This window comes from Bubalus bubalis, chromosome 14 (genome assembly GCF_019923935.1).
Source record: "Bubalus bubalis isolate 160015118507 breed Murrah chromosome 14, NDDB_SH_1, whole genome shotgun sequence".
Lineage (NCBI taxonomy): Eukaryota > Metazoa > Chordata > Mammalia > Artiodactyla > Bovidae > Bubalus > Bubalus bubalis.
The window spans coordinates 48,748,973-48,774,519 of NC_059170.1; the positions used below are offsets into that span (position 1 = coordinate 48,748,973).

The 25,547-nt window shown below is 45.3% G+C and overlaps 1 protein-coding gene across 1 annotated transcript in view; it reads left to right on the forward strand.

Annotated features, from left to right (window-relative positions):
- The first annotated feature begins 6,726 nt into the window (after window positions 1-6,726).
- Window positions 6,727-25,547, forward strand: part of JCAD (junctional cadherin 5 associated) — a 78,655-nt gene continuing 59,834 nt past the window's right edge. The window contains exon 1 of the mRNA XM_006067779.4: window positions 6,727-6,849. The gene's annotated coding sequence lies outside the window, so the exon portion shown is untranslated. The remainder of the gene's footprint in view (window positions 6,850-25,547) is intronic.

Below are 25,547 nucleotides of genomic sequence, written 5' to 3' on the forward strand. Positions count from 1 at the left end.
CAGTTAGGGAGTTTGGGATAGGTACGCACTGCTGTATTTAAAATGGGTAAGCAACAAGGACCTACTGCATAGCACAGGGAAATCTGCTCAATGTTCTGTGGCAGCCTGGATGGGAGGGGAGTTTGGGGGGAGAGTGGATACATGTATATGGATGGCTGAGTCCCTTTGCTGTCCACCTAAAACTATGACAACGTTGTTAATCGGGTATACTCTAATACAAAATAAAAAGCTTAATTAAAAAGAATAAAAGACATAAGGGGTCACCTCCCTCCTCCTTGAAAAAAAAGCCTGAACATGAGTTAAAGTTTGTTGAAAGGACCTGGGTTTGATTGGCCGCCATGTTAATTGTTTAGAGGCAGCCATGGCGCAGAGTCCAGTGTGCTGGACTTGGAATCAGAGGAGACATTCCCACCAAGCACATCTAAGCTGTTCCTTCCCACCTCTTTGCTCCATCTTTTAACTGGCAGGAAGGGCACTTCCCCATGCCCCCTGCAGACCCCACCAGAATGAGTGTAAACACCAAGGCTGTGGGCTAGTATTCAGTCCCAGTGTCAAAGGCTATGTGTGCTTGTTACTGCTGCTGCTGCTGCTAAGTCACTTCAGTCGTGTCCGACTCTGTGTGACCCCATAGACGGCAGCCCACCAGGCTCCCCCGTCCCTGGGATTCTCCAGCCAAGAACACTGGAGTGGGTTGCCATTTCCTTCACCAGTGCATCAAAGTGAAAAGTGAAAGTGAAGTCGCTCAGTCGTGTCCGAACCTCAGCGACCCCGTGGACTGCAGCCTTCCAGGCTCCTCCGCTTGTTACTACATGGGTCCTAAAATTCAGTATTCCTGGTTCCTCAGTATTGAGTAGTTTATTCTTTTAAATACTTTTTCCTACTTCTGTGCCTCCTTCAATGTGTCCCAAGTCCTGCTGGTGGCTGCCTCTCAGACCTGCCTGTCTCCTTGTCATCACTTAATATTGCATGATCTTAGGTAGAAGGGGGAAGAATATTTACTGTTGTACAGACATCCTTATTTATTCCATTAAAAAATTGAAGTATAGTTGATTTACAGTGATTCAGGTGTTCAGCAAAGTGATTCAATAATATATATATTAAATATACATTCTTCATATTCATATATTCTTACACATATATTTCGGAGAAGGCAATGGCACCCCACTCCAGTACTCTTGCCTAGAAAATCCCATGGATGAAGGAGCCTGGTAGGCTGCAGTCCATGGGGTCGCTGAGAGTCAGACACGACTGAGCGACTTCACTTTCACTTTTCACTTTCATGCATTGGAGAAGGAAATGGCAACCCACTCCAGTGTTCTTGCCTGGAGAATCCCAGGGACGGGGGAGCCTGATGGGCTGCCGTCTATGGGGTCGCACAGAGTCAGACACGACTGAAGTGACTTAGCAGCAGCAGCACACATATATTTATAAATATATTCTTTTTCAGATTCTTTTCCATTATAGGTTATTACAAGATATGGAATACAGTTCCTTGTGCATACAGTCAGACCTGGCTATCAAACATCCTTATTTTTTAAGAATGGCAATTTTATAAAATTAATCCACCTCTCATGGATTAATTTTTAAACATAAAATAGCATATTTATATTTAATAAACAATATATTTATAAAATAAAATAGCATATAAAGTAGCATATTGATTCCCACACCACTTTTAGTTTGTCTCTATACATTTATGATTTTCACATGGCTGTGATCACAGGGTAGATACATAATTTAGTTCCCTTCTATGTATTTAACATGGCTCTAAGCATTTCAAGTTGCTATCTCGCCTTCATAATTGGCTTGGCTACTGGCTGAAAACAATTTCAGGATAAAATGTCTCATGATGAAATGTAATTTTATTACTGTTGGACGTTTAGATTGATTTTAATAAATAATGCCAGAACAAATACCTTGGATTTATAGTCTTTTCCCTCTTGTGAATTAGAAAAAGTCTTTGCTACTTTTTTTTCCCCCAAAAGCCAGACACAATTTTCTAAATCCCCTCTGTATTTGTCAGCCTTCACTGACGCATCTCTGCTTCATCTTGTTTTATCCTCCTGGGATGTTCTGGTCTGTGAGGGCGAGGATGTAGCTGTTGTTTCTGATCATGATTTCTTCCCATCAACAAGTCTCTTCGAAGGCTGTTTCTTATTCTCTGAGAGGCCAGAAGATTACGTATATCAGGCAAATGACTGATAACACTTGCCTCATGGTTGTCCACTTTGGAGAACTGACCTTGTCCAAAGGAATAGGAAGAATTCTACCCAACAGGGTGAAGACACTGCCCAGAGAGTCTCATCCAGCCATGGGGGCTGGTGGCTCTTGAACCGGAAGTGCAAGTGGTATGGGGAGTTGTATCAGTCAGGGTCCGACCAGCAACATGAGATTCACGCCAAGCTTTAAAAGAGAGGACATGTAATTCAGGGAGGTGGTGACACAGACAATGGAAAGGTCGAGAAGCAATCAGAGGTGGCAGGAGGTCACTGCTACCTGGAGATGGAGCCCAGAGCCAGAGTCATCTATTAGGAGCTGGACCCAGGGGGCTGGTCCCTGCAAAGCTAAAGTCAGAGACAGGGAGATGTAGCCCTGCTGGAGATGCCACCCAAGGCAGAGCAATAGGAGAAGCACCCCAGTGCTCCTTTACTCCTTCCGGCCCGCCCCCCCCACCAGTGCCTCTCCTGCGTTGAACCAGGTGTCACAAGATCCTGCAGCACACAACTTGCAGGGGTGAACCGATCCCCAAACACACACACTGCCTGTGATACGAAGTGAAGTGGGGAAAAGATGAGGAAGGAGCCTGGAGCAAACGAGCCAAGAATCAGTACAAAGTCACATTCCAAAGACTCATTCCAAACAGCACTGGGGCAAGAGAGAAAAATCCTCCAGAGAAGCAGCCAAGGAAGCAAGCAGAAGAAACTAAGTGCCTTAGTCTTAAGCACCAGCATCCGCCACACACATGTGTGTTTTTCGCTGCAACTGGTACCTCCTGCGAGTTTGAGCCAAAAGATGATTTGCTGAAAACTATCGGTAGGTTACCGATCTCTGGGAGACCAGGGTCAGGTGTAGAAGCTGCATGGCTGGGAGCACAAGACAAGTTATGCGGGGGAAGGTTGCTGGCTATCCCTGCAGAGGTGGGGCTGGGACCCTGGACTTACTCAGCAGAAAATCTGTACCAGACACATGACCGGCTCTCCTCAGGGCTGCCTCTGAGAACTGATATCCCCTTCCCAAGTGGCACTGACCTCCTGTAGAGTGGATTCAACTCCTTTCTTGGTTTTTACTGAGTTGAAGGCACATTAGGGCTGACATATGCCTGCACCTTGGCTGCAAAGAAGGCTGGGGGAGAGTCTGGCTTCTACTTTGGGGAAGGGCAACTGCTACACACTGAATTGTGTCCCCTCACCCCAATAGTCATGTACAGATCTGAGAGTTGGTGATAAAGAAGGCTGAGCATCAAGGAATTGATGCTTATGAACTGTGGTGCTGGAGAAGACTCTTGGAGTCCCTTGGACAGCAAGGAGATCAAATCAGTCCATCCTAAAGGAAATCAGTCCTGAATATTCATTGGAAGGACTGATGTTGAAGCTGAAGCTCCAATACTCTGGCCACCTGATATGACAATTTGGCTCACTGGAAAAGACCCTGATGCTGGAAAAGATTGAAAGCAGGAGATGACAGGAGAGGAGATGGTTGGATGATATCACTGACTCAATGGACATGAGTTTGAACAAACTCCCAGAGATAATGAAGGGCAGGGAAGCCTGGCATGCTGCAGTCCATGGGGTCACAAAGAGTCGGACAGGACTTAGCGACTAAACAACACCCCAAATTCATATGTTGAAGCCCTAATGCCCAAAGTGACTATATTTGAACAAGAACTTTTGGGGAGTAGCTATGGTTAAATGAGGTCAGAAGGGTGGGGTCCCAATCTGATAGGATTGGTGACCTCGTAGAGGGAGGAAGAGAGAGAGCCATCTGTCCTCATGCAAGCATCAAGGAGAGGCCAAGAGAGGACACAGCCACAAGGCGGCCGGGCAGCCTGCAAGCCAAGGAGAGCATTGTCACTGGAACCTGGCCATGCTGGCACCCTGATCTTGGACCTGCAGCCTCAAAAGCCATGAGAAAATACACCTCTGTCTGTGGGGTTTTGTTACAGCAGCCGGAGCACTGAGATAAAGACTCAATGTGGGAGTCCACCACCATCAAAGGAATTCTGTTCCCAAGAGGTGGGGTGGCCACAAATGTGATAAATGTCCCGTACACCCAGATTACCACCTTCTGTTTGCTACAGAATGTTACCAGGTCTTGTCACACTCGTGCCCATTAAAAAGGATTCAAATGAGGACAGAGGTGGCCCTGCTGGTACCATTGGTGCAGCGCCAGTGCCACTTGCCATGTGAGAGGGCTGGCTCCGATGAGCTCCGGACCTGACCAGGCGGGTCTGCATCCCTTGGCCACATGACAGGTAGGGCCACACCATAGAAGCTAAGCTAGCACCTTAGGAACTCAGAAACATTCTGCCTCTTTCCCACCCAAGGCCAGACCTTTCCAAGCCTTCTGACAGCCCTAATTGCCACAAAACCTGTCTTTTTCTAACGTCTGCTGGTATAGAGTCCTACAACGAGGGTCTTCTCCCATCAGTTCAAAATGAGATGACCAACTAATAGAGAATGTGTAAAAGTCAACCCCACTGAGGGGGAAGGGTGGGAAGAATTGGGCCAGGGTCAACCTTGAGGAAGACTATTTTAAGAAAGCTGAGTCTTCAGAGAATGTCAGACACTCTTTTCATTCACTTCTGTTAAGATTCTGTTCCAGTGGATTAAGACAGATTGAGTTCTTTCTGTAATAAGAACCCCCGTTAACAGGGTGTCCCCCTTGTGCATCTCTTACTGTATTAGGTTCTGGAGATAAAGCATTGACTAAAATATTGTTCTTGCTCTCAGGAAACCTACAGTCCAGAGATCACTGTGATATAATACAGTATATATATTATATATTATGGATATAATATATATGTCATATTCAGGGTATTAGTTTTTACTCTGTAGGTCACCAGGAGCCATTGAATACAAATGAGCATGTGACAGTCATTTATAGCTTTTATTGCATTCAAAAAGAAATCATCAGGATACAATGACAAGAACTACAAGAGAAGAATGAACAGAATAGACAAGAGACTTCCCTGGTGGCCCAGAGGTAAAGACATGATGCTCCCAATGCAGGGAGCACGGGGTTCAATTCCTGGTCAGGGAACTAGATCCCGCATGCCACATTGGAAGGCCAGGGCCCCCTCTTTATTTCTTACAGGCCCTCCTGGCCCCATCCTGCTGTCCACCTGTGGCCCCCAACTGACTGGACGTGTCCTGGCCCCTGGCTGCGGGGCCATTTTTCGTCCTCAAGGTAACTGTGCACAGGATAATTTATATTTTGGTGCCAACACACCCCAAGCTCCTTTGAGATGAAAGGCTCGATATAAAAGTGAGTTATGACCCTGGTGAAGGGGAGCACTGCTGAGTTTTTCCCAAAGTGGAGTTTAACCCTCTTTGGCTTCTGCAAAGGGCTGGCTGCAAAGGACCTTTGGCCATTTCAGCAGCTCTGTTTTTAGCTATCGATTCTGTTGTGTGATAAATTGTCACCCTCCTCCAAGTCCAAAGATAGTGTTTGTCCAGAGGTTGGCTTGTACTTGCCAAAATGCCAAGGAGGAGGAGGCGTTCCAGCTGAGGTCCAAGCTGAGGCTGGATCCTTGCTTTTGAAGTTGTTAGGGAAGTGAGGGATAAACACATACACATGTTCATGTTCCCTAATAACATAATCCAGAAGAGTTCCTCCCTTACCCTCTATCCTCCTGTGGGTTCTCAGGACACTGGTGTTTTTTCAGGAAAAGACTGGACTTGACCAGGGTTCTTGGTCACTCTGTCCTTTAACCCCTAGGAGGCTCTCTGCTGCATGGAGCAGGCTGTCTGCAGGTGTGACTTGCTCTTGTCCGAGGCCCAGGGCTCTCCACGTCAGCTCTGAGCTGGGCTTCCCTTCGGACAGTATCAGACCAACATGTCTTTTTTTAGAAAAGACCGTAAGTGTCTTATCTTCCTCCTCCGGAATGTTCCACACTTGTTTCACCTCTAGTTTAGGAAAAGTTGGTTTGAGGGTTCTTCCATCAGCTCCGCGAGCTCGTCTCACTTGGGGTGGCAGTGCTTCTGCACGCCAGCCTCATTTCCATCTCTCCTCCTCCCAACTAGAAACCTTGTGGTTAAAATAACACACAGCCTCTATTCAGAGCTCAACTCAGAGCTGCTCTCAGAGGCAGATTTCGGATTTAAACACCACTCTGGGAAGATGTATTGGCTTGCTTTTTAAACGTTCAGTTTTAGACTTTTGCGAAGAAGGTGGGGATCTCAGGTAAATACTTCCTTTCCTTTTTCACTGTTTTGTTGATAAGACGATCGGGAAAATTGTGCCAGTGGGCACTGGGAGAAGCCAGCTGCTTCCTAGCTTTTGACTGTTGAACGGGGCTTGTGTCTGTTTCTCTGAAAGAGGAACAAAAAAGTGCTGAAACGTGAATCTCAGGGAGAGAAATGGCAGCGGGGTCTCTCTCTATGCAGAAAGGGCTGGGGTTTGAGGAATGCTTGTGCCTTGGTAGAGCTGCCCAAACACCTTTGGATGCTTGGGAGTCGGAAATGTAGGAAACAAGGGTCTGTTGGTCCTCTCTCTTCTCTGGTGCAGCTGCTTGGAGGCTGGTCACGTGACCAGCTTACACGGAGTGGGTCCCAGCCGTCTCTCATCTTCTCTTCTCATCGAATGAAACCAAAGTGGTCCTCTTTCCCTAGCTGCTTCCTGCTCAAGCAGGTGGGTACCATTACATCTATCTACCATCTACCTATCAATCTATCACCCACCTGTCATCTATCATCCACCTATCTATTATCTATCTGTCTATAACCTACTTCTAAACTGCTGTGAAACAGTAGTCTACTGTCTCATGTTTTCATATTAAATTTAAATGTATGCCTTTCTCTGGTGATAGGACCTTAAAGATTTGCCTTCCGTCTCTTTGTAGAACATATTAACTATTCCTTTGAATACCAATAACTGTGGTCTCTGAAACAAGAGTTCATTTGCAGAAGCTGCTTTGGGGAAGAACTTGCCACCACTCCTCCAGATCTTTCCTTGTTCAGTTTGTATTTTTTTTTTTTTATTCCTATGAATATTGGTGCCTGTGAACTTTTTCAGTACAGCTCAGGGTGGCAGGACTAAGTGTTTATTTGCCAGTTCTTCATCTCTCTCTATTTCTCTATCCCCTCTCTCCCTCTCACTCTCTGTTTTTTCTCTCTCTGTCCCCCTTTGCCCCAGGGATCATTGCTTCCTTTGAAGTTTTAGTTGGAAGAAAATCCCATCCCTATTTGATGACAGAACCAAATCAATCAATAATCGATCCATCATTGGGCTACCAAACCTTCACCCGAGTGCATTTTCTATGTTCTGTGTTAGAACTTCTGAGTCACCAGAGTAGAGGGGAGGTCGTGCTGTGCTATGCTAAGTCACTTCAGTCGTGTCCGGCTCTGTGTGACCCCATGGACTGTAGCCCACGAGGCTCCTCTGTTCATGGGATTCTCCGGGCAAGAATACTAGAGTGGGTTGCCATACCCTCTTCCAAGGGATCTTCCCTACCAGGGGATCAAACCCACATCTCTTACATCTCCTGCATTGGCAGTCGGGTTCTTTACCACTAGCACCACCTGGGAACCCCAGGGTGGGGAGGTTATCCCAATACATATAAATACCATCATTGGTGTTTATCATGCATTTTGATGCTCACCTACACCCATTAAGTAATTACCAAATATAGTACAAAATGAAGTGTTCAATTTCAAGCTTTAAGTACAGGTGAGGTTGAAGTCAGAAAATACAACTCCTGTTTCCATGAACTCACCATGCATCAGTGATTAAGTTAAGCACTTTGCAAGCATCTCCTCTCACTCTCTCAACAGCACTCATGTTCTATATTGAGGCAGGAGTGGGTGCTAGGTGCCCATGTATCATGGCTGATGTGCAAGTCAGAGTTCCAACCAGGTCTGGGGCCAGTGCTCAGGACCCAGCTGGTATCAGGACGTACATCCATCAGAGGTGGTCCCTGGACTGGGCTAGGAAGGGTTATCCAGAGTCCAAAGGAGGAAAAGGATGGATTGCTGGGTGGGGGGTGGGTAGGAGGGGCCTGGTCAGGGGCAGAGCAGCGATTTGTGCCCTAATGAGAGGCAGGCAGGGAAGTGCTTGTCTGGGGGCAAGAGGGGTGGTGCAGAAGGAGCCGTCGGTGGTTTCTGGACTGAGGCGTGGGTTGAGGGGTCAGGTGATGGTGGCTGCTGCTCAGAGTCACTGTGGGCTTCAGGATATCAACGGGATCCTGCAACATGTGGCCTTTTGTGTCTGGCTTCTTTCACTGAGCATGATGTTTTCAGGGGTCTTCCACGATGTGACCTGATTGGCACATCCCTCCTTTTCATGGCTGAATGATATTCCACTGAAGGTACAGAAACCGTCCATCTATCCGTTCATCACTTGAGGTCATTAGAGGTCATCCCCACCTTGGGACTATTGTGAGCAGTGATGCTCTGAACAGTCATGTACAAGTTTTTGTTTGAACACATGCTTCCAATTCTCTCAGTGACTCTGTAGGAGTGAAATCCCTGGGTCATATGGTGACTTGACATTTAACTTTTGGAGGAACTGCCAGACCCTTTTCCACAGCAGCTGCCCTATTTTATACTCCCATCAGCAATGGATGAGGGTTTAGATTTCATCACCTCCTTGCCAACATTTGTTCTTTGCTTTTTATTATAGCCATGCTAGTGGGTGTTAGGTGGTTGGTCATTATGGTTTGATTTCCATTTCTCATAACATTGAGTATTTTTTCATATTTATTGGCCATTGGTCCCATTCACATTTTCTTGCCTTTATTTGACTTTATCTTTTTTTCCTACATAAGTCCTATGATTTATCCCTTCCTGTCACTTTCCCTCTTTGTTTATTTGTTTATCCATCTCCTCTTGTTTCTAAAGAAGCTCCATGAGGACAGGAACTCTGTCTTGTCCATTACTGTATCTCTGTATTGTAGGGACTCAATATATATATGCAGAATAGTTGAAGACTGCTGCTGCTGCTGCTAAGTCGCTTCAGTCGTGTCCGACTCTGTGCGACCCATAGACGGCAGCCCACCAGGCTCCCCTGTCCCTGGGATTCTCCAGGCAAGAATACTGGAGTGGGTTGCCATTTCCTTCTCCAATGCATGAAAGTGAAAAGTGAAAGAGAAGTCGCTCAGTCGTGTCCGACTCTTAGCGACCCCATAGATTATGGTTATTCCCCCAGCCCTGGGCCTAGAGCCCCTCCCCTTTCCTGCAGGTGGATCAACAGTGGGGCCAAGTTGTGCAGGGCGCGGGGGCCGGAGCCACAGCTGGTCTGCACACCAGTCAGTCCCTGACCTCATTCCCCACCCACCTCTCTCCCCACCCACCACTGACATTGCCAAGGCCAAAGCACTGGCCTTAGCAATGGAGTCCCCCCACTTAATGCAGTCCACCCACTCCTTGGTTTGTGGGGTGAGAGGATGGAGCAGCAAAGTACTCGGAGAGATCATCAAAGTTTGAGGGGATGAGAGTCTGAGCCAAGGCAAAGTTGAGGAGGGCAGAGTGAGAAGAAGAGATATGAGGCAGATATTTAAGGAAAATTCAGCAAGACTCTGTGACTGGCGGGGGTGTCAATCAAGGTGACTTCAGATTTTGAACTTGGAAGATTGGGGATGCGGTGGCACCATGAACTATAAAAGGAAGTTGGGAGAAAGAGCCTATTTGGGAGCAGGAGAATAGGGAGGCTTCTTCTGTATTGAGTTTGAGACAAGGACTAGAGATCTGAGTGTACAAAGCTGGGATGTGGTGGCAGGGACAGCCCTGGAGAGTAAAGAGGAGCCCAATGTGAGAGGTGAGGGCAGAGAGCCTGGCTGGGAAGGTCAAAGTGGAGCATCAAGGAAATCAGTGAAATTCACAAAGGGACTTCCCTGGTAGTCCAGTGCTTAAGACTCCACGCTCCCAATGCAGGGGTTTGGGGTTCAATCCCTGGTCTGGGAAAAAAGACCCCACATGCCGCACAGCACAACCTTAAAATATATATATATATATTCAGAGAATGGGCCATTTCTGTGCATGTGAGAGAGAGAAGGAGGGTGGAGGGATGCCAAACACAGAAATATTTCTCTGCTGAGGGGTTGGGTAGAAGAAAAGTGGGTGAAGCCAAGAGAGGAGAGGAAAGAGGATGTGGGGAGAAACCCAGAAGCAGGGAGGTGTTGGAACAGAAGGGAGGACGGGAGGTGAAGTAGGACACAGACAAGAGAGAAGCTGGAAGGAAAGAAGAGAGACAGAAGAGGGAGCGAGGGCGTGAGGAAGAGACGGGCTGGTACCAGAGAATACTGTCCACCTGCTCAGAGGAAAAAAGACAGGAAGGCAGAGGGAAGGCAGGAAGGAGGGATGTGTGGGCTGCTGTGTGAGGTTAAGGAGGCGCTTGGTACCCAGCCTAGAAAATTGTGATGGATGCCTATGCTTCTCCAGCTCTGAGCCTGAATAAAGAGAACAATTCTGCTCCACATACACTGTACTGACTCCCCAACAGCCCCTCCCCCTCCCAATATGGCCATTCTTATCACAAGATAGGGCTCTTGACATATTTCTGGGACAGAAGCTACTGACTACGATGTCCTCGGCTGGAGGAGGGCACGCCAGGATAGGGTGTGTATCTCATTAAATAGCATGGCCAAGAATAAAAACAAAAAAAGCTTTCAAGAAATTGTCCCTTAAGTGATTAAAAAGCAGATGAGTTTCATCTTCATTCTGAAACAATGGGAATTCAGGATTGACTTCTGTTAACTAAAAAATATAGTCAAAACCTGAAAGTAGAGAGTTATTTTATTTGGTGGGAATGTTTAGGATTCTGAAACTAGGAGTCAGCATCTCAGTAGCTCCGAGAAAACTGCTCCAAGGAGGCAGGAGGGGATGTCAGACTCCAAACAAGCTTGCAACAAAGGGAGCAGGCCCTCTGAACATCAAAGATCAGGTATCAAGTTAAGGAATTTAGCCTTCTAAGTGTGGGAAGATGCAAGCCTCTGGGCTCACTGAATTCATTCCTTTCATATGCACCTCAGCTATCTGGAGCCAATCTTGCTTCTTGCATTCGCTCAGCTCCTCAGCAATCACCATGAGGGGTGGTGGCATCCCCTGGATCCCAGTTTTGGGAGCCCTCATGCACATTTGGAGGCCAGTGACATTTCTTGTTGATTAATATGGCAGGATATATTTTCATTTCACACTTCCTTGGATGAAGTGTTTTCTGACTTCATAAGATCATTGATTAATTTGTATGCATATTCATCTAACAAATCTTTGTGGAAACTCGTTAGAATAAGCCCATTGACAGTGGGGGGGACACATGACCTGCCCTCATTCTCCAGTCAGGACTAACACGTGGAGGAAAAACGCTACAGGTCATCATGTTCATCCAGATTAACCTTGTGGGTGGCTGCAGGGTTCACAGTGACAAAAATCCCACCTAGTGTGCATTTGCATTTTCACGATCACCTTTCCTGTCGTAGGACATCTCTTTAAGATGACGGAAGATATTTAAAGCACCATCTATATTAATGGTTTTATTGTTCTGGAACTGTGGCCTCTCCGAGTTGTAAACCATCTCTTTAAAATGAAAAAGGATCCTTACAGCATCATCTGTAATCATGGTTCTATTGTTCTGGAATTGGGATGAAACACAAGTAAAGGTCGGGTTCTTAGTGCCATAGGATGTTTTGTTCTAAAGGGAGGGGTGCGGTGTGTTTCTTCCTAGAAGTCGCCACTAGGAAACCAACTAAGTTAGGAAGGTTGAAAGTCGCTCAGTTGTGTCTGACTCTTTGCGACCCCATGGACTATACAGTCCATGGAATTCTCTAGGCCAGAATACTGGAGTGGGTAGCCTTTCCCATCTCCAGGGGATCTTCCCAGCCCAGGGATTGAACCCAGGTCTCCCATATTGCAGGTGGATTCTTTACCAGCTGAGGTTAGCATAAGATTAATGCCCAATTCAGGATATAGCAATGATGTAAAATCACCATTCTGATTTTTGCACGTAAATTGTAAAATCAGCCTTTGATCTTTTATGTTTAACAAGAGCAGTGATGTCAGTTAATCTCAAGGCTAATTTATAAGAACAGGTAACACAAATAAAATGACTATCCCACAGGCGTTAGGCTTTGAAAATACTATGTGGGATTATTTCAGAATAGCCTTGCTTTCCCAATTCTTAATTTTCCTAAATTGATATGAAAATTATGCTGAGGAGTTCAGCATAGACAAACTGATGGTGAGAAATTGGGCCAGAAAATTGGCAGAAGGAGTCCCTTAGGGGTCAAACGTCCCCCATAGTACAGGCTGGTGACAAGCACAGTCAAGGTCAACTTTTGTCCCTGAATCATCCTTTTCAACACCATCAGAGTAGGGTGTCTAATAATCATTTTCACCTTTCCCCTCTGTATCCCACCTTCACAAAATCATTGTCAGTTGGAGATGACCTTGCAGGGCAATATAATATCCCAGTGGAGAAACTGGATTTAGGGATAGGATTGACCTGGTTGGGTCTCCAATCTGCCTCTTTCTAGCATGTAACTTCTTAAAGCTTCCGTTTCCCCCAAGCTAAAATCAAAATAACAAAAGCTCCTAGGATTGTTGTGACAATTAAGGACAATTAATGTATGCAAAACTCTCTGCTCATTCAATCAACGTGAACTATTATTATTGTGGGGGCAGGTGAATCACAGAACCGAGCTTCCATTTTCCAGCTGAACAAACACCAACCTGCCTCTCCTCTGTTTTCTGGAAGTTGAATCCTCAGGCACAGTTGTGATGAAGTTACTCCTCTGCTCAAAACCTTGAGTGCATCAAGTTCAAATTCCCTTCACATGGCCTGGGAAGCCCCTCATAAAGGTGCTTTACTCTATCTCCCACCTACACCCCAGGACCAGCCTCTGTGAACCCACTTCTGAGTCCTCATTCCTCACGTGGGTTAGTTCCCAGCAGGACATTCAAGCTAGAGTTCATCTCCTTTGGTGCATGTCCGTGGTACTCGTTTCATGCCTTTATGTAGCACTTAACACTGAATGAAGTCTCCCATGTTACAGATAGTAAACTCCTTGAACATGGAAACAAGGCCTTGTTCATTTTTATGTCTTCTATAGTGCTTTGCAAGCAATTATTCACATAATCAAACAGGAAAGGTTGGTTGAATTATATTGAAAAGTTGACTCAGAACGTGTATTGTCAGAAGATCATTACAAACTTATGGTTAACAAAGGAGAAAGGTAGGATAAATTAGATAAATTAGAAGATTGGGATTAACATATATAACCACCCCACTCCAGTACTCTTGCCTGGAAAATCCCATGGACGGAGGAGCCTGGTAGGCTGCAGTCCATGGGGTCACTGAGTGTCAGACACGACTGAGTGACCTCACTTTCACTTTTCACTTTCATGCATTGGAGAAGGAAATGGCAACCTACTCCAGTGTTCTTGCCTGGAGAATCCCAGGGACGGGGGAGCCTGGTGGGCTGCTGTCTGTGGGGTCGCAAAGAGTCGGACACGACTGAAGTGACAGCAGCATATATAAAATAGTCAATAAGGACCTACTATATAGGCTAGGAAACTATACTCAGTAACTTGTAACAATATAATGGAAAAGAATCTAAAAGAATATATATATTCTTTTATATATACACATGGGCTTCCCTTGTAGCTCAGTCAGTAAAGAATCTGCCTGTGGTTCAGGAGACCCAGGTTCAATCCCTGGGTTGGGAAGACCCCCTGGGGAAGGAAATGGCAACCCACTCCAGTATCCTTGCCTGGAAAATCTCATGAACAGAGGAGCCTGGTGGGCTGCAGTCCATGGTGTTGCAAAGAGTCAGGCATGACTGGGCAACTAACACTTACTTACTTATATATACACATATATGTGCATAGATATATGTTTCACATATCAGTTGAGTTCAGTCGCTCAGTCGTGTCTGACTCTTTGCGACCCCATGAATCGCAGCACACCAAGCCTCCCTGTCCATCACCAACTCCCGGAGTTCTCCCAGACTCACGTCCATCGAGTCAGTGATGCCATCCAGCCATTTCATCCTCTGTCGTCCCCTTCTCCTCCTGCCCCCAATCCCTCCCAGCATCAGAGTCTTTTCCAATGAGTCAACTCTTCGCATGAGGTGGCCAAAGTACTGGAGTTTCAGCTTTAGCATCATTCCTTCCAAAGAAATCCCAGGGCTGATCTCCTTCAGAATGGACTGGTTGGATCTCCTTGCAGTCCAAGGGACTCTCAAGAGTCTTCTCCAACACCACAGTTCAAAAGCATCAATTCTTCGGTGCTCAGCCTTCTTCACAGTCCAACTCTCACATCCATATATGACCACTGGAAAAACTATATATATATATATATATATATATATATATATATAAAAAACTGAATCGATACACCTGAAACTAACACAGCATTGTAAATCAACTATACCCCAATACTAAAAAAATTAAATTAACAAAAGGTCATTACATAATAAAAATTAAATTAAAAAAGAAGGTAGAGAAAGGGCCTGTTTGGGATCCAAACAATGGATATGTATGCATATATGTGTGTGTTTATATATATGTTTTTCTATATATTTCCTCACCTGTGAAATAGACAGATGTCATATGAAGATCCTTCCAATGCTAAGTACGTGAATCCGCGCTATTGGCCTTGTTATCTTTATAATGGGCTTCCCTAGTGGCTCAGTGGTAAAGAATTCACCTGCAATGCAGGAGACACAGGTTCAGTCCCTGAGTCAGGAAGCTCCCATGGAGAAAGAAATGGCAACCCACTCCAATATTCTTGCCTGGGAAATCCCATGGGCAGAAGAGCCTGGCAGGATACAGTCCACAGGGTCTCAAAGAGTCAGACAAAACTTAGCAACTAAACAACAACAACAAATCCTTATAACACACTTATAAACTTTGTAGCCAAAGAGTAACCAGAGAGCTGCCATCTAGGGCCACAGACTGTGGACTGGGCGGAGGTGAGGCCCCCAGAGTGACCTGAGGGTAGCATAGCAGCTTCCCCTGTCTTTCCCAGGCAAAGGCTGCTGTGAGTCAGCTTGTTATTTCAGTCTTGCTCTCGAAGACACAGTGTCGCAGATTTTCTCTTCATCGTGGCAGCACCTGGCATGTATGTTAGTACGTCACCCACAGAAGACAGCCCATAAAAATCTCTTGAGTCACTGAGTGGATAATCTTCCCTTTCATTAAAAAAATAATGACAAGATTTGTAATACATCTATGGCAGGACTCTGTGCTTAGAAAGCAGTCCCAATTTCCACCAAGAATAAAGAACCCTCCTCGATACAGTCATTAGCTCCCATGATTGTCACAAGAGTCCTGTAGGCTAGGAGTTATAAGTTCAGATTTTTTTCATGGTAGATAACATTTATCATATAATATTTTTCATGGAGTTTGTCACTATTTCCAATTATACTGTATATGTCATTATGTTTTTTATACCTCTCTGTGTAAAATGTAATCTCCACCAACAGAGGGATTTTTCTTTCAATTTATTCATTACTGTTTTCCTAAGACAGTGCCTGGTACATAATAGGGGCTCAACAAATATTTGCCAAAGAGAGTTGAAATTTATATCAAGAATTTGGTACTAAATAAGGTATACCAGAAAGGGAAAATCATTTAAGCAATGAAAAAAGCTCATTCAAAAAAAAAAAAACAAAGAATGAAGCCTGAGGCATAATTGAAGTTTAGGGAGGAGGCATAGGATTAATGGGAGTTTTTTTTCACCCATGATTTGTTTTGGAAAAAAAAAATGGAATGAGACAGAAAACGAGAAGTTGGGAATCCCCAGAAGGTTTTGGAAATAATTAACTGAGACTTTTCTTTTGTAATGTTTTATGTTTTAGAAGTAAGAAGAGTTGGAAATAAGTGTGGGTTTCATTTTCCCCACTTCTGAATGCTTTTCTTTAAAAGGGAAAGAATAGGAATAGAAAGACTGCAAATTTAGAAGAAATCTGAGGAAAAGAGAGGAAAAAAAATTGCATGGAGCATACATTAAAAATATCAAAAGACAATGCAGATATTCTGGCCAAGAGAAAGTAAACTAGGAGTTCAAAGGCTATCAGGGCAATCAAGTAAAAGAAACAGTGAAAAAAAATCAAGAAAATTGCATTACTGAGGAAAGAACCACAGATGGCAGGAACCATCCAGCCTGCCAACAGGAGAGCGAATGGTTTAAAGGAAACAGGAAGTTTGGGGGTGATTGTAGCCAGTGGAGCAAATAAGGGAGAGGTGGGTGGAATTTTAAGGTTGAAGATTTCACGACAAAAAGTTATGGGACACTAAAAACTTCGAAATCGCTCGTAAAGAGAAGATGAGTCATTCAGAGACTAAACAGACTTTATAAAAAGATGCGAAAGTGTTAGGAATTGGAAGACACTTGGCATCCTGAAAATTGTCTTAGAAACAAACCAGAACTCTTTCATTCCCTCATTCAGCACTTTTTGAACATCAACCAGGCACTGGAGACACAAAGGTGAAGGGATCCAGCCAAACACAAACCCTGCTTTCTTTGACTTTACAAATGAAGAAAGCAGATGCTCTCACTGATGAATACACACATATTCAAGCAGGCATCGGCCCAAGAAGTTCATGTGGAAGAGTAAATAACAAATGAATCAGGTCCACTTGGGGGCAGAGAGGGATGGATGTGAGGCAGGCTTTCCATGCAGGGCCATCTGAGCTGGGATCCAAAGGGGAAGAGGAGTGGAGCTGGGTGGAAGAATCCTTCTAGAGACAGGGGACAGCACACGCCAAGTCCTTTGGAGGAAGGCTCATGCGCCTTCCAGAAAGAGAAGGAGAATTAGTACAGCTGGAGAATAGAGAACCAGGAGAAGTGGGGTTCACCGAGGCAGGGCAATGGGAAAGCTCCAGCAGGCAATCTGGAGGGTCATGGCAATTATCTGGGCTTTCGTCCCGAGAGCAGTAGGACATCACAGAGCATCTTTTGCTTAAAGGAGGGATGGGATGTGACCAGGAGCTGGACTCTTCAGATAACCAACACTCACCAACCTGTGTGCCCAAACATTTATATTTTTACTTCCTTTGAAGGACAAAGACCTGGATGAGGCTGGCTCTTATCCTTTCTGTCCATTCTTACACCCCGAACCCTTAACATTTTTTCAATGGTCCAAGGCACCAAAATACCATACTTTTAAGATATAAAGGCTGCTTATCCTGTGTTCAGTGATCCTAGACTGTTTTTCTCTTTTGGAAAAGGATTTCAACTCTTCTTTTCCATCATGCCTGCCTCTCACTCTAATTGGATGCTTCCAATCTATTGTGGAACGAAAAACCAGAGAACCAAATTGAGAGGCTTCAGCTGAGCTGAAGTTCATGGTCTTTGTAGCTCCCCAGCTACCTCGTGGGTTTCCTCCTCTGCCCCAGTGGTTCTTCAGATGGCAGGGTGGCTACAGGGAGTTCTAATTGGTACATTACAGTTGCATTGTCCAACATGGTAGCCACTGGTCACAGGTACTATTTTACATTTCAATTCGTCAAAATGAAATAAAGTTAAAAAACTTAGACCTTAGTCGCAATAGCCACATGTCAAGTGCTTGATGGTCACATGTGGCCAATGGCCACCATATGAGACCACACGGAAGTAAATGCTTGTATTATCCCAGGAAGTTCAATTGCACAGCACCATCTCAGAGTGTTGATGGAGACCATAAACCAGATGGTGCACACTATTGTCATTCATATTTTTTAAACATCTCTCTGACAGTCACTCCAGGCATGTACCAGCCTTTCTGATTCCTCCAAGTGTACAAAAATACAATGTGTAAATTATTCCTTTCAGAATTGTTATAATTACCGTAATGCTATTGAAAAAAGCACTCAGGGATCTGCTATTTCCAGCAGAGAAAGACTCAAAGCTAATTAAAATTCGACAGTTGCTCCCTGGAAAATCTGAGCTTGATTCACCTTCCCACAGTGTCTCCAAATAGATCCCTGTCACACACATGTCACGCAGCCTTAATAATCTAGCTGAGAAATTTCAAGACACCCGCCTGAGCCTTCCTCCATCCATATCTTAACCAGGTACTTCAGGAACCTGAGACCTTGGCACAAAAAGATGCTCATTTTCTGGGGGGGGAAAAAAAAAAAAGCAGTTTGTTGAACTGCTGAGCTAGTTATCCTGTGGTCTGGCTCAGAATCGCAAATGAAACAAGAAACAGATCGAAGATATTCTGGCTGAATGTTATATAAAAGTCATGTCAAGGTGTGATGAATAATGCATAAGCAACTCCTTGATTTTCGTGATGTGGCAGCTTGAGAATGTCATCTGAGCCTAGAGGTTTCCATAATCACCACAATAATCACAGCACTCAAACATTCCTCATCCTTGTAACAACTCTGTACGGTGGGTGGCATCACCCACATCTTACAGATGAGGAAACTGAGGCTCGGGAGTGAGGCTGAGACACAGAGGCTGAGACACACAGCTCTCTGTCATGTGATTTTGTATTCCCAGACCTGTCCCCTGTCCTCTGCCCTCAGATGCACGTGCTTCTGTCTCCTGGTGCCTCTGGCGGTGAGGAAGGCTGGACAGGTGGGTCAGGAAGACACGGCAAGACAGAGAGATGGGGAGAGGAGGTCTTAGCAGTCCAAGCTGATCACATCTTTCTGGAAGCTTCTATCCTCTCTCGCGATACACGATGTTGTAGCATGTGTGCTTTGAACCTTGGCTTTTACTGACAATAAAAAAAAAAGGTGGAATGCAGCAAATATTTTCCCAACTGATGTGGTCAGCTGACTCAACATGACCTGAGTCTCAGAAAGAATTCCATTCTGTTTAAAAAGGAGCATATAAACAAATAGAAACAGACAGAACTAAGAAACTCTCTAGATGAATGAGGACAGACTGTCTCTTGATAATTTGGTCATTTGTTCCTTTTTTTTTTCATTCTTTTCCATTATGGTTTATCAAAGGATATTGAGTATAGTTCCCTGTGCTATACAGTAGGACCTTGTTGTTTATTCACCTTATATATAATAGTTCACATCTGCTGATCCCAAACTCCCACTCCATCCCTCCCCCACCCCTAGCCTCCTTGGCAAGCACAAGTCTGTGCTCTATGTCTGTAAGTATGTTTCTGTTTTGTAAATAAGTTCATTTGTGTCATAGAATCAGTTCAGTTCAGTCGCTCAGTCATGTCCCACTCTTTGCGACCCCATGAATTGCAGCACGCCAGGGCTCCCTGTCCATCACCAACTCCTAGATTTCACATATAAGTGATATCATATGATATTTGTCTTGCTCTTTGTGTCTTACTTCTCTGAGTATAATCTCTAGGTCCATCCATGTTGCTGCAAGTGACATTATTTCCTTTTTATGGTCGAGTAGTATTCCATTGTATATACGTATATAACAAATCTTCTTTATCTAGTCATCTGTCAGTGGACATTTAGCCACATCTTGGCTATTGTGAATAGTGCTTCTATGAACATTGGGGTGCAGCTAGCTTTTTGAATTATAGTTTTCTCCAGATATATGCCCAGGAGTGGGATTGATGGATTGATCATATGGTAGCTCTATTTTTACTTTTTTTGAGAAACCTCCATACTGTTCTCCATAGTGACTGTGTCAACTTACATTCTCATGAACAGTGTAGGAGAGTTCTCTTTTCCCCACACCCTCTCCAGCATTTGTTATAGGTCATTTGTTCTTCCTACTGCTTTCAGGATAAAGTACTGACTGCAACGAGGCTCAAGTTTGAGGATTCCATAAGGTCTCTCCCTTGAGAACCTGAGTGGCTTGTAAATATTTTCTGAGCACTTGTCTTATCACCCAGAGATGAATGAGGTGCAGTTCTTGCCCAAGAGGAGCTCATAGATAGGTCTAGGAGACCAACGGGTGAGCAAATATAGGCACACTTCAGATAGTGCGGTTTTTAGAAATTGAAAGTTTATGGCAACCCTGTGTTGAGTAAGTCTATTGGCGCCAACTTTCCAACAGTGTTTACTCACTTCATGTCTCTGGGTCACATTTTGATAATTCTCACCATATTTTAAACCCTTCACCAGTAAAAAGATGATAATTCACTGAAGGTTCACATGATGGTTAGCCTTTTTTATTTTAAAATTAAGGTATGTATATTATCTTTTAGACATAATGCTGTTATCGCATACTTAATAGACTTCAGTTAAACATAACTTATATATGCACTGTTGCTGCTGCTGCTGCTAAGTTGCTTCAGTCATGTCCGACTCTGTCCAGCCCCATAGACGGCAGCTCACCAGGCTCCCCCGTCCCTGGGATTCTCCAGGCAAGAACACTGGAGCGGGTTGCCATGTCCTTCTCCAATGCATGAAAGTGAAAAGTGAAAGTGAAGTTACTCAGTTGTGTCCGACTCTTAGCGACACCATGGACTGCAGCCTACCAAAAAATTCCTGAGACTTGCTTTAGTCTGATATTCACTTTATTGTGGTGGTCTGGAACCAAATCCATGATATCTCTGAGGTCTGCTGGTAATTAAAATACAGCATGATAACTGCTATGAAACCAGGACTGATGACGTGTAAATGAGTGGAGAACTAGATGCACACTTCCAAGCAAAACTTCTGAATTATAGTAGGTCAGACAGGGAGGCAAGCTCAGAAATGGGGTAAGACAAAGGGCAGGTTATACGCTCTGATTAGAGATGAGACAATGCAGACAAGGCACCTGGGACACTGGGTGTCCTTTATTGAGGCCATGGGGCTACTGGTAAGACTGGCCCAGGGCTTAATTTAGAACAAAAGTTGTAAAAGCCATGGTTCACCCAGGGACGGAATTAGCTTTAATCACCAACTAGTAAATATCTACGAGGAATAGCAGAAGTCAGAAATAAATCAGGCATCAGAAATAACTTCAAGTGATGAGAGTTGTGGATTATACATGAGGGGCAAAATTGGGAACTGCAAGTTTAAGACAGGAGAAAAAAATGGAGGCATGGACCACAGAAGGACTCAGAGTTCCAGGGTGCAGTTGATGGACATGAAGTTTGTCCCAGGGCCACAGGCAATGTTAGGGAAAAGGATAAAGGCATCAATCAGACCAGCCTGAACCCACCCCAGACCAAGAGATGCATCCCTGGGTCAAACATCCTACTCAGGCCATTTGAATGGAACTAATTTCTGGTGAGAACTAGATGTTCTTTTCTGCTCTTTTGAATAAGGGACTCAGCATGCCCATTTCAGAGAGAGTGTGGAAAGAGGCAAGGATGGGAAACCATGCCACACCCCAGGAAGGTCAGGGAGAGAGAAAGCCAGGCAGGAGACCTGGTGGTGAGGATGACAGAGGACTGGTGGCCCAAGTCTGTGAGGTGCATGGGCAAGAAGAAAAAATGTGGGAGTGGCTGGCTGCCCTCTACAAAGGCAGGAATGTTGCTTCTTTAGTTTTGAGCAATAACAGGACAGATTTCTTTCCAAAGACCAGCACCCACCTTCCCCGGGGCTACACAGAGTCATGCAGGCAGTGGTAAAGGTCCTCTGCCTTCAGTGAGAAGGTAGCTATTCTATATGGCCCCTCTCACAGTGACAGCAACCCCATGGCCATACGTCACAGTAGCCTCCAGAACACAGTTCATGGATTTTCATCTTGACTTCGGTACGAGAAATAATAAAGCAGGGAGGCAAGTTCCCGATGACTTCCCAGAGCACTTACAAAAGAAACATCCATGCCCCTTCCTTGCATGTGGCAGAAACCATCTCAGTGAGTCCTCAGGGGCCTAGCAAAATGCTGGGCAAGAAAGAATCCAACAGAGTCCCCAGCTCTTTCTAACAAAGATGTCCAAGACCTCAGGCGAGGGCTTCATTTACTGCAAGCAATATCACTGAACCAGTATTCTCCAAAACCAAAGAGTTTAGAGCTTACTTTGGAGATGCTCATTAAAGAAACTTGCCCTCCAAAATCTTGCTGAGTCTCTAAGCTCTTTTCTGTCCTGGGGTTCCCCTGGCTTCAGTGCTGCTAATTGGAGTTAAGGCCTGAATATCAGATGCTGCCCTGATAATGTAAGAGTCTGGGGTTCAGGACATATTTGCAGCTATTCAGGGACTTAAGGCACCCAGTCATGCTATAAGCAGATCCTTGTCATTGGCTCAGTAAACCCCCAGGCTCTTTTTGTTTGTTCTGCAATCTTGGGAGGAAAAGGCAATGGCAACCCACTCCAGTACTCTTGCCTGGAGAATCCATGGACGGAGGAGCCTGGAAGGCTACGGTCCATGGGGTCGCTAAGAGTCGGACACGACTGACGCGACTTAGCAGCAGCAGCAGCAGCAGTCTTGGGAGGGGCAGCTTTGGGCCACTCTCTCATCCACTTCTCCAAGGCAGCTTGAATGCACCACCAATTTCACCAGTTCCCAATGATCCAACCTATGTGGGTGCCCAGATGCGGGAAACAGTGGACTTGTGACTGTAATACAGACACCAGAAACCACTCCTAGAAAGAGTAGCCATAGGGATTCACCTGGGAAAACTAGAAAACCGGGTTTTATCAAGGTTTAAACCACGCCCAACTTGAGTGACATCAATACGTGGTTTGGCTGACAGTAGATTCCTTCCAAAAGCTTGAGCAAGCTCCGGGAGATGAGGAACACAGAAGCCTGACATGCTGCAGTCCATGGGGTCGCAAAGAGTCGAACATGACTGAGAGACTGAACAACAACAGATTCCTTTTATTACTTGGTTTCAGGATCTGCAACTCCTTCACATCTCAAAATCAGAAAGTACACTAGAGTCAACATCCAGAGCCCTGGTGAAGCAGGTGAAGCAGCAGATTTTGAAGTCTGTCTATGGTATCTCCTTTTTGCTATTTTCTAATTTATCCAAAATTTCTATTTTCTGGCTAAAACCCACAGCTTCCTTGGAGCATTTTGTATCCTTTTCATTTTCAAAATTCGTGTACTTAATGGTCTCTCTTTATGAACACTTTCCCACAACAGAACACTTTCTGTTACTAGCAACTCACAAGAGGTACTGAGCAGAGAAACAGCAAAACCTGATTGAAATGTGGACACTAAGCCATAAGCAAAGCTCATTCACCAGCTACATGGCTCGCTCTCACGCCGTACTCTGCTCTCCTGCTAATTCCACTCTGGGCCTCTGCAGAACAAGTGATCATATGACAGGCTCTGGGGGTTGTTCACAAATAGTCAGACCAGGACGGTCCTAGCTTCAAATACCCAGCAGCCAACGTTCTGGCTCAGGTGCTGCTGCTGACACAGCCTGCAGACGGAAAAATGCTTCCTTCTCAAAGCTTCTAAGCTGTTTCAAGGACCCTGGGCTGTGTGCTCAGCAGGCAAGTTTCTGACTGGGATGTTGTCCTTGAGATCATCGAGGGGCTCCTTCCCCCAAGCTTGGTGAGCTAGGACCTGCCAGCCTGCTGGCTCCTGTTTAAATGGATAGTGGAGGTGGGTTGGCTGGGATGACTTTTGCTTTTTTTTTTTTAATTGGAGGATAATCGCTTTACAATGTTGTGTTAGTTTCTGCTGTACAACAATGTAAATCAGCTATAGGAATACATATATCCCCTCCCACCAACCCCTTTCTGCATCCCACCCCTCTGTGTCATCACAGAGCAGCCAGCTGAGCTCTGTGTGCTATACAGCAACTTCCTGCTAGCTATTTATTTTACACATGGTAGTGTCTGTCGGAGAAGGCAATGGCACCCCACTCCAGTACTCTTGCCTGGAAAATCCCATGGGCGGAGGAGCCTGATGGGCTGCAGTCCATGGGGTCACTGAGTGTCAGACACGACTGAGTGACTTCACTTTCACTTTTCACTTTCATGCATTGGAGGAGGAAATGGCAACCCACTCCAGTGTTCTTGCCTGGAGAATCCCAGGGAAGGGGGAGCCTGGTGGACTGCCGTCTACAGGGTCGCACAGAGTCGGACACAACTGAAGCGACTTAGCAGCAGCAGCAGCAGCAGCAGCAGCAGTGTCTGTATGCCAAAGCTACTCTCTCAATTTGGCTGGGATGGTTTTGACAACTGTAAACCCCTAGTATTCTTCATGGCCTGTGCCCATATGCCAGGAGCTACCATGCAAATACGTGTCTCCCTGCTGCTACAGTTCTACTTGCACCCCCCCCCAGACACCACCCAGGAACTCAATCCCCTGGCCCACCCCACCTCCCATTCCCATTCTCCACTCTTCTTTCTTTCTCTAGAGGATCCCTATTATGTCATAGAAAACATATTTTTGGTTTTATGCCTAAAGTAGATTGACATTAAAGAATTTGAATAGAGTTTAAAATATAGTTATTGCCACCCCGAGGAAACTCAAACAGCTGATAAAGTCATCTTCTCCCATCTCCCCCTTTCCTAACTCCCACGCCCCTCCGAGAAAATCTGACGTCAGTCACCATGTGTTCCTGCTGCCAACTTTAACCACCCTCTCCACCCTGCTTCTGACAGGAACTTCTTTTACAGATAAATTTAAACCGAGAGTCCATTATGCCATTAGAATCTCATCCAGAATCACATCTATTTTTGAGGAGTTTTTTCTTAGCTCTGTTAAGCGATTTTTTAATTATGCCAAACGACTTGTCAGAAATCATGTTGCAGACAGAGCTTCTCACCAACAGACCCGTCAGTCGCCGTTAACTTGGGGTCTGAATGGGTTTATTTAGCCGTGAGGATAAGGACAGATGCCTGGGCGCCTGTGGGCCCGGAAGGAAAAGTCAGACCCGGAAGGAGAAGTCAGATCCAGGAGATTAGTGCACGCGCGGCAGGGAGAGGTGGTGAGGGGTTGGCTGTGAGACCAGTGCTCACCGTTTCCGAGGCTGGGTCTGCATCTGGCTGTCGTTTCTAATCTTGCCATGGGGTCGGTTCCCCTCCGCTCCCTCGACCCGATAAATCAATAACCTGTGAATTAGAGCAGAAGTCACCCAACGGTGAGCTGACAGGGCCCAGGCCACTGCCGTGTGACGGCAGCCCTGCCCAGAGGCCGAAATGTTCCACCATTCCTGAGCTGCCTCCACCTTGATTTTCAGTTTCTAGGTTCCTGCTGCTCCTGGTTTCCATACTGGGGAGCTTTGGCTGAGTATGGAAAGGGGTTTAGGAATAGGCAATGGAAAGATCTAGAAGGTTCACATTTTTCTCCTCTTTATCACCTCTTTTACTCATCCCCCCATCCCAACTCCCCACCGCTGTGACTACTTATCACCTGTGCAAATTTTTCTCTTAAACAGAGACTCAAGACATCAGCAAGGAAGTAGGTGGTATCTATGATGAGTCTGGGACCTTGATGTACTCAGAGGATCTTTAGTCAAATTAGCTCTGGATACAAAGAACTGTGTAGAACACCATTATCCCATGGCTGGGCTCTGCAGCTTTCTGGGTGATAACCCTGCATCAGCGGTCCCAACTTTTTTGTCACCAATGACTGGTTTTG